Genomic DNA, 10204 nt, shown 5'->3' on the forward strand with positions numbered 1-10204 from the left:
CCAAGGTCAATCTGCTAAAATCAGTAAATACAATAGATCTTTTTAAGATCTGAAACAGTTTTTTGTAAAACTTGTATTTTTCGAGATATTTCACCGGTCCGATACTTTTGTCCCACCCTGTATATACATATACATATATATTGCTAACTAAATATTTATTACAGATATATATGTAAAAATCGATTTTTATTTATTTCGTGAATAAATATCAATGTATCACTTATAACATACGTCTTATTACTGCGGATGACCATATTTCACTATTTTGACCCTTTATATCTTGGGAAATATTGACTTTTAGGACTTGGTGCAACGATAACTTTTTATCAGCATGGCGAAAACTATAACATAGTGAAATTTCAGCCAATTTGACCGAAAACCATTTTCCATAGGTTTTGTGCGGGGTCCTTTTGACTCTATGTTGAACCTTGAATTCTACACCGCAGTAGGAGCTAAGATAGCAAAGTAAGTTTAATTCTAATGATATAATTTACTCCTACTTTGATCCTGATGATGTCTGAAATTTCCGCTTTCGCTTCCTTTAGCGTCAAAGTAGGTTATATAATAGTAGGATCTTAGGAAGCAAAGTAGGTTCAGTTGCGAACCTCTATTGAAGCTTTAGCTCCTACATAGAATATATGTATTTTATAAATATTTAAAAAATATTTAAGAAATATTTAAAAAATTTAATAAATAATGAAACAGAAACGTCAAATAACATACAAAATGTATATTTTATTTGTTACATATATTTCCTAATTTGCTATCTTAGTTCCTACTGCGGTGTAGAATTCAAGGTTCAATATAGGGTCAAAATTTCGACTCGGAATGTGCAACTTACGAAATTGTGTATGCGATCTTTTTTAAGAATCGCAACGAATACATTACAATTTTTTATCGCAAGTATGATTTTGAATGTGTTTAAATACATTGTAATGTTGAATCGTAACGAAGCCCCGCCCGAGTCGAAATTTTGATGCTACTTTGACGCTTTTAAGGATAATTTACGCCTACTTAGACGATTTATAGCTTAAGTAAAACCTACTTTGACGGTAATGATATTCATTAACTTCTCTTTTGAACTTTTAACTCTACCTTGTCAAAATTTTGACGTTACTTTGACGCTCTTAAAAATAGTTTGAGCCTACTTAGATAATCTACAACCTAGATGAAACCTATTTGAGCGATATTGACACTCATTTCCGAGTCGAAATTTTGATCCTCTATTGAATCTTGAATTCTATAAAATACATATATTCTATGTAGGAGCTGAAGCTTCTATAGAGATTTGCAACTGAACCTGTTTTACTTCTTAAAATCCTACTATTATACAACCTACTTTGACACTAAAGAAAGCGAACGTGGAAATTTCAAACATCATCAGGTTCAAGGTAGGAATAAATTATATCATTAGAATTAAACTTACTTTGCTATCTTAGTTTCTACTGCGGTGTAGAATTCAAGGTTCAACATAGGGTTAAAATTTCGACTCGGACGGTCTTCCCTACTGCTTTAAAGAGAGTTGATGCTTAAAAATCGCAATTATTTCTGCACCAACCTAATAGTAAAAAATTCAAAATGTGATCTCGCCAGTCAGAAGACAGTTATGTCGTGTTCGTCGCACGACATCTTTATCCATCTCGCGTCATTACGTAATTCAGATCGTCGTGATAAACGCATCGTGGAAGACGTTTAAGGTGCATAATTAATATGCCGCAACAAATTATGCATGTTTGATCCCAGACGGCTCCGTGGCTGGATTTTTAAATTTCCGACGCGAATTAATGCGAATTTATGCGAATCGATGAATAAAACATTTTTGTTTTCGGAAAATTGGTGATGCACGCAACTTTTGTGCTGTATCATTTTGTCGTCGTTATCGCGAGAGAAGCAATAGTGCGTACTCTTCCAATTGGCGCATGTGTGAGTGGGGAGAGAAAAATACTTGGTATATCGGAAGAATGTACATTGTTTATCTTTGCCAGAAAGATACGATATCAGCACCGTCGAAATCTTATCAGTCAGATTCGCACGTAAAGGAGCCCGTTATCTCAATTCGAGGCAAGCAACGTCACGCATACACACACACACACACACACACACACACACATACGCCAACGCGTTAAGAATTATCTGTTTGACGGCGCGCACATGCAATTCGTGGACTTTGTAGCTCTTCTTGGAACAAAAGTAAATAGACTCCGTTGGAAAATATTGCTCGTAGACAGATTGGCGGGCGGTTTATTTCCGATCGAGATATCAGCTGTGCAGGACGTCGTTTAATCACTGTTAATGCGTTTAAAAAAATGTAACAGCTGTACCTGCCGACGTACGTGCCACGTACGTGCACACAGCGTCTGCTATTCGATATCATTCGAACATTATCCAAAACATCCGCAGGTACTTGTTTGTACGTTCGCCATACGTGATTCAACTGTCTGCGCCTCTGCATTCGCGCCCGCCACTCACTCGCAGAGCATTGCTCCAGAGAAAAGTACATTCCGCGACGTTATCACGGGACAATAAAAAGTAACGTGTGGGTTTGATTATGAATAATATCACGACGAATATTTTATCGATAATTAAACACATTTTAGGCCGGTGGAAGTCGAGCTCAGATGTTCGAGCGAATATTTTTGCTAAATGCTGAGAGGATAATAGCGCGATTTTTATATGATAGTGATATTTGAATTGAATTGTTTTATCATAGGATTATAAGAGGAGTAATTAATATTAATATTAAAAATTCAATGTCGGTTTGATTCATTGCGCACGTTATAAAGATGAATAATCCGTCATTTGCATTAATTCAAATATTATTATCCTTCTAGCATTTAGCAAAAATATTCACTCCAACATATAAACTCGGCTCCTTCTAGCGTAAAATATGTTTTGTTAATTTTTGTATTGAGAACCGTGAGTCTGCATTAAGTTGGATGTTAATTTATGTTGCGAAAAAAAGAACATCTTTATTTTCAACGCGGAGGAAGACGGCATCGGTTCACTTTGTTCTGAGATATCCGTCCGGTGAAAGTCAAAGCATTCCAGTTATAATATCGCGACTCACCGGCCGATCAAACGTTCGATTCGTCGATTGATTCGCGAGCAACATCGGCCTACATTGGTACAACGTCTTACGAGCGTTTCGTGGAAGATTGATTCCTCGAGCGCAGGTACGCCGTGCGTGAATCATCACTGGAAGCCGGAACTAACAGGTTACGGCACCGGTTTGTCGTAGATAGAGAGCGGATCTTGAATGGAATTTTCTCAGAAATCATGACGAGTCCCTCCATAGTAGTACGCTCTACGATGGCGTTTCATTCACACGTCTCGAGTTCCACGAAAATTATTGCGCGATCACGCTTGCCGTCAACGGGCCGTGTGATTTCCGATCGTTACTACGCGATCACGTGTTTCGCGAACGAATTATTGCGAGGAAAAAGTTACGTTAATTGGTTGCCAAGATCTGGTTAAGTCGGGACACAAGACGAGGAAGTCTTCAACATGGGTCGTCTGGCTATTTCGTGCCGAAAAACGAGCTGAAGTTTCGACTTCAAAGAAAATTTTAGAATAAAATATCTCTCTTGGTGAAAGCTTATATAGGATGTCTTAGGACAACCTCCGAAGCTCTCGTGCTACGAATTGAAGTGAAATAAAAGTACTATACCGTTTTTTGTGATATTCGCAATAATTATCGAGGTATTAATTTAACAAAAATCTGTAAATGATTACATGAGATATTGTAGATGAGCTGTAGTGGCGACGTCTGCCATTGTGTGCATTAAATCAAATTGAATAAAAAAGTCCTCTACATTTTCCTGATAACTTTGTAGATTTTTAATTATTACTTAAAGAAAATTGACAAATGATCGCCCGCGATAATATATTAATGTGTTCTTTAATTAATAACTAAAAATCTACAAATTTACAACAGGAAAAAGATAGAAAACCTTTTCGTTCAGTTCGACCTAATTACAATACAAGTACGCCACCGCAGATGTCACCACTCATCTGTCATGATCATTTACAAATCTTTAATTAATATCTCGATAATTATTGCGAATGTCACAAAACAGTATAGGACTTTTATGTTTACCTTAATCCGTACGAGAGCTTCTGAAGTGGTTCTAGAATATCCTGTATAAAAAGAATGAATAGAACAAAGTATGGTAATGTATCACAAAAGGATTCAGCTCTATCGAGAAAAATAAGAAGAAGACACGAAGAAAAAAAAGGATTTTGAGTGTTCGGATGCGAACTCGCTAGCCAGTCTACTCCGTCCTATCGCATATCTGTTTGCGCTTCCAACTTCGAGATGTTTTCAGAGACAACAGCGCTGTGTTCCCAAGATAATGGGACTTTTTGCCATTGAATCACGAATGGTACCAGTGTGATTTCACGAGGTTAATATACTCTCGTCTCATCACGGTCAGATTCAATTTATGAGTAATACATACATTTTATGTACACACATTTGCGGAGCATGCAAATGTACATACGAGTATGATGCGTGTCACCCTACTGTCGACATGTCGCGGTTATACGATTTTATCGATTGACTACTTTGCCATTACGTGCGCGGCACTACTGACCATTGAATCATATATCGTGAAGAGAACCAATCGATACGTCTTACATGCTGTTGTTGTAAAGTGCACAAGATTGCTTTGTCGCAAAACATTCGTTGGCGAGTTGGAGGTATAAGTAAAATGCGAAAATTCACATGCAATTCTGCTGACTAAAAACGTTCGTGCGATCTTTCTTGTGCATTTCAAGAAAATTCAATTCGATGAAAATAGTTCTACGCACAAGTGAAATTCGCAAGTTATATAAGAAAAATTCGTTTCTTCACATAAAGAGAATTTTACACTCAAAACTTCACACTGTCAATTTTCTTGCATCACTGGAAGCATAGTAAAATTGAGAAAAATTTATATAAAAAAGAATTTATATTATTATTTCGATGTCTATATATATATATATATATATATATATATATATATATATATATTTTATAAACAAAATCTTTAGTTTTTGAAAAAATTTTGAAGATCAAAAGAAATCTCTATTCTTACACTAATAAAAACATAGTAAAGTTCAAAGAAATTTATATAAAAAACAAAATCATTTCATGTATAAAAATTCATTCCATGTATAAAAATTTGTACGTTGTATAAAGAAAATCTTTGGAATAAAATCTTTAATTTTAAAGAAATCTTTTCTTTTAAAGAAAATTTCATATATTGAGATTAAAGAAGATTGTTATGTGATTCTTGCACTACTAGAAACATGATAAAATTGAAAATAATTTATATAAAAAACAAAACATTCTCTAACATTTTTCGTGTATAAAAATTCGTATGTTATATACAATTTTTTTTCTTTTTAACATCAATTTTCAATCAGAACTCTTCTGGCACATTATTTCTCTTTCATCAAAATCCTTTTGAGAGTTTCCCGTTTTTTCTGTATGCATTTATGAATAAATATATATATGTATATAACCGGTCCCGAATAAAACCGCTACATTCCAAGGTGGAAAAGATGTTCCCGCAGCATTTTTTGAAAGACGAAAGGGATGGGTTTTCAATGAGGACGGTGCGACACACGAGGGCGGATAAGAGAGAGGAGAGGAGAAGAGAGAAAAAGAAAGTTCTATCCAATGGTTGCTTTGAATGGGCGGATTGGAAAAAAGTGGGTCCATGTTTCCTCGAGCGTAAGAATACGTGTCTGTAGCAGCGTGTCTGTATGTGTGTCAAGTGGTATGTGAGTCATCCAGGTAAAGACGGCGGGGATTGCGAAGAGCGATCAACATTCTCGGAGCAACCCCATGAGTCACCGGGTCGCCATCCCCCGTTGCCTACCTGCCGCCACCTGTTGCATTCGGTTTCTGGGTCGCTTTAAAGTTTAACCTGCGTCTTACCCCTCAAACTGAGCGACGACACATACCTGCACGAGGCACGAGTTCCATTAGACCATGAGATAAATATCAACTATTGTTCCGTTAATGACGACGATTAACACTTATGCTGCACTTTCAGCGAGAAAAAAATCTCTACTGTTATTCAATCGGATTGTACGCGTACACGCGCGTATCGCGAAGAAAATCTAATGTCGCTTGAAAAACTGAAGTGTGTGTCACTTTTCTCATTTTTCAGTCAATTCAAAACAACCGCGCATTGCTCGTTATTATACTGAGCGAATAATTATCTGAAAAATGAAAAATACTTATTTGGTGAGCACTTATGACATATTTACTTAAGTCTAAATTCTTTTATTTAAATAGAATAAACGATTACTTTCATGAAAGACTTAAAAGAAATGTATATTTTCTTGTTTGAAGAATATTTTAAATTAGTGTAAAAGTAAATATGTTATTATATACTCGTATATACAGTGTCTACAGCTAATGTGAATATCTTTTATTTCATTAATATTTTTTCTTTCAATGTAAGTGTGTGTGTATGTATGTACGTGTGTATGTATGAAGTGATATGAATTTATCATAATCATACGATCCCCTTAAAAACACGTAATAATAACACGTATTATTATGGCATTTTTGACAAAAATCAATTAGTTACAGAAAAATCGGGGTGGAAAATTTCGTTGATGGGCCCTGCATACAGAGTATCTCAGAACAACCTTCGAAGTTCTCGCGGAAGCATAATACAGATTGAGATAAACATAAAAGTCCTATACCGTCTTGCGATATTCGCAATAATTACCGAGATATCAATTAAAGAAAATTTGATAATGATCACGCAAGTAGATGAGCTCTAGTGGCGACGTCTGCCATTCTGTGCTCGTACATTAAATCACTAAACAAAAAAGTTCTGTATTTTCCTAATAAACTCATAGATTTTTAGTTATTAATTAGATAACAGTATATTATCGTGAGTGACTATTCGCCAATTTTCATTAATTAATAATTAAAAATGTATATATCATGTCACTATATCATTTCTCATTATTCATATCGTCGCTGATTATTATCATTTCATCATTGATGATGATTTTTTTTTAAATGTAGAAATCATTATTATTATATTATTCTCACTATACTTTGTGTAGCCGTTATTACTGTTGCTGTTACCAATCTTATAGACGGACAGATGCAATTCGAAAATATGGTTTCTGCGAATTTTTCCTAAAACTTTCTCGTGTCGTCTACTTTTCCCACGACGACGAGAAGAAACGTCTCGTCTATGCGACGGCGCGTTCGGTGGGCGGATCGATGACCTTGAATCTCGACGTAGTGTCGTTATGAGTCACGTTGCGGAATCGCTGCTTTCCAGCAGAGACTGCGATCAATGCCGTAGGACCGAATAGGAGGAGGAAGAGAGCCGGAGAATTTCCGGAAGAAGAGCTTTCTTCACTCGTAAATTATCTGAGTCATCCCGGTCCACATGCACCAGCGATCCGAGTTCGAGTTCGTTTCTTCTGCTTGGTCGATTGCGCAATAAAGTGGCAAAGTTCGACGTGATAGAGGAGAGGGTATCGCAGTCAGCAAATTGCTTCTCCTTGATCGAGCGAGATTGCACGAAGCATTTTTTTGCACGACTGTCGGAATCGCTTATTTGTTTCTGAGATAAATTGTATCCACGTGGATTTTATCCGACTCGGAAAGCGACAAGAAGTTATCGAATGGTATAATGGTATATACACTCGTACTCGATATTAATGCGCGGTTCATTTATTCACGATGTTGTTATTCAGATTACTTCGTTCCATTCATCATTGTTATTCCGCGATACTCAGCCTCTTAATTTCGTCAAAACATTCTTCAAGATTCAAGATACGCCTGCTTATCTACTTATATAATATCGTCGTATTCTTTTATGTACAGTAGGTTGCAAAACAGTCTCAATACAATGTAAAATGGCAGAGGGCTCATCAAACTGTCACAAAACTGAGAGTTATTATTTTGACGGTTCAGTCGATACAAAACGATGCATTTAATTGTGTTTCTATTCCCTTTACTCAAACATATTTATATTCAATAAATCTATACAGCAGAAAATATAATATTGCTTTGTTTTAGATTTTTTAAATTTCTTTAATTTTCGTTAATTAATTTAATTTCTTCGATTTTTTTATTAATTTAATTTCTTTAGTTTAATTTTTTTAGTTTTAATTAGTTAATTTAAAAAAATTGATGTAACTAAAGAAATTGAATTAATTAAGGAAAATTAAAGAAATTTAAAAAATCCAGAACAAAGCAATGTATTTCTTTAAATTTCTTTAACTAGCCTTTAATTTTTGCAATTTTCAAGTACGACACTTTAATGTGGCGTTCACTTTGATTGCCATTAGCATAAATCTATTCATGCATTATCTTATTAACTGTCTCATTCAAGGGAGGTAGAGTGGAAATATATCTTGATAATATATATTAAAATATATCTTATTTCGTTGTTATTATTCATTATCCGAGAAATTTATGGTTAAATGTGATTGTTCGGACGTTCAGTATAAAACAAAAATGAAAAACATCCAAGTTGAACAAAAAATCACGGTGATGTTAAAATGACGAGAAAATGATCGAATCGTGAATAAAAAGTGGATATTTTCACTTTTAATTTTCTTGTCATTTTAACATTATTTTGACGTCATTGTGATTTTTGTTCTACCTGGACCAATGCAAACAAATAAATACCATACGCATCTGTTCACGATTCGTAGGGCTTTCATGTATATGTTGATGTATCGGATAAAAGACTGATAAGTTAACCGACCGTGAAATTCAGGTCCGCTTCTAGCGACTTTTTTATTGTTGATTTAACATCGACCTACAAGTTGTTCTACGAGATAAAATCGATAAGTGGATGTCTGACGTACCGATCTTTCTATTCTCTAAAACGCTTTCATCCCATACAGATGCATGCAAACTGCAAGGCGCCAGGAAGAACAGATAAAAAATCACGATAACATCAAAATGACAAAAAAATGACTAAATCACGACCGAAAAGTGACCTTTTTGTGTTATTGTGATCTTTCGTTCTACACTGAGAGAAAAATATATGATATTTGGAACTATAATGGCATAGTAAAAAGATTATAGTTAGGAATATAATTTTTATAGTAAATGTTACCATAATATTTGTAATATTTACAATATAAGCATGGTATAACTGACCCGTGTAAAATTTTTACCAAGAATTATAATTATTTGAAATAAAAAATATAGTAAGGTAGCAAATATTAAATGGTAAGAGAAATTAACTATTTTATATAGTCAATACAATTGGAATATTTGGCAAATATAGATACATGTAACTATATTCCCAAAAAGTGCTGTACCATATATATAGAATAATAAGATGGTGACTATAAATCTGTGTTCATTCTACTTATATCTTCATATTTAGATGAACTATAAATATATGTTTGAGGCCAAAACGAACTATAAAATATAGTGAGATTATAGTTATTCCAACTATTTTTTTCTCTCAGTGTACTTGGAGTTTGCATTACGACATGGCATGGAGATTTATTAACCTCTCCGTTCGCCGTGAACCTTGCACTTGATCTTTTTTGTCACTTACCTTTTTACGGTTATGCTTGGGATGTTACTGATGGTTGGTGTTCATTGAGAAAGAGTTGAGCGTGTCCATTTCCTTCCTGAGTTCCCTTCGGCGTTCTCCCACAACACGGATATATTTCGATAGGACAAGATAAACGTTATTCCGCGACTTTCTCATCACGTATGAGCAAATTGCAAAACGGCATGTAATATTTGAAAATACTGACGCTAGCAACGGCGAGCAGCTCCGGCTAGCATCAGGCACGCTGCGCCATCTGTCGTCGCGCGCACTAACTTCCAACGCAACTGCAGTTCTCTGCTGTACCCCGGCAGCCACATTCAAATAAGAACTGTGGGAACAGGATCGCTTTTTCAATAATTATTACTTTCGTGAAAAGTCTGAATTCGATGAAGATTCAACATCAATTATATTTTTAACGTATCGGAGGATTTGATAGAAAAATTAATTAGGAAAAGGCATGTATTCTTGGCTCATATGTTCTTTCTTATAATGAAAGTATTAATAAAGTTTTATGTTCTTCTCTAGATGTTTCGATTAATTTTGAAGGTTAACATTACGAAGAATTGCAGGCATTATTGGATGAAGATTCAACTCAAACACTCAAAGCATAGAAACATTGGATATTGGTAATACTGTGTACGATCGTTAAAAAGCTA

At 34.9% G+C, this 10204-nt stretch overlaps 1 long non-coding RNA gene across 1 annotated transcript in view; it reads right to left on the reverse strand.

Moving 5' to 3' along the window:
• LOC116841278 overlaps nucleotides 1-9703 on the reverse strand; it is a 128535-nt gene extending 118832 nt beyond the window's left edge. Inside the window, exon 1 of the long non-coding RNA XR_004377529.1 lies at nucleotides 9549-9703. This is a non-coding gene — a long non-coding RNA (uncharacterized LOC116841278). The remainder of the gene's footprint in view (nucleotides 1-9548) is intronic.
• Between the last annotated feature and the right edge of the window lie 501 nt (nucleotides 9704-10204).

This window comes from Odontomachus brunneus, unplaced genomic scaffold, assembly GCF_010583005.1.
Source record: "Odontomachus brunneus isolate Ranch 3 - 2012 unplaced genomic scaffold, Obru_v1 Obru_scaffold_015, whole genome shotgun sequence".
NCBI lineage: Eukaryota > Metazoa > Arthropoda > Insecta > Hymenoptera > Formicidae > Odontomachus > Odontomachus brunneus.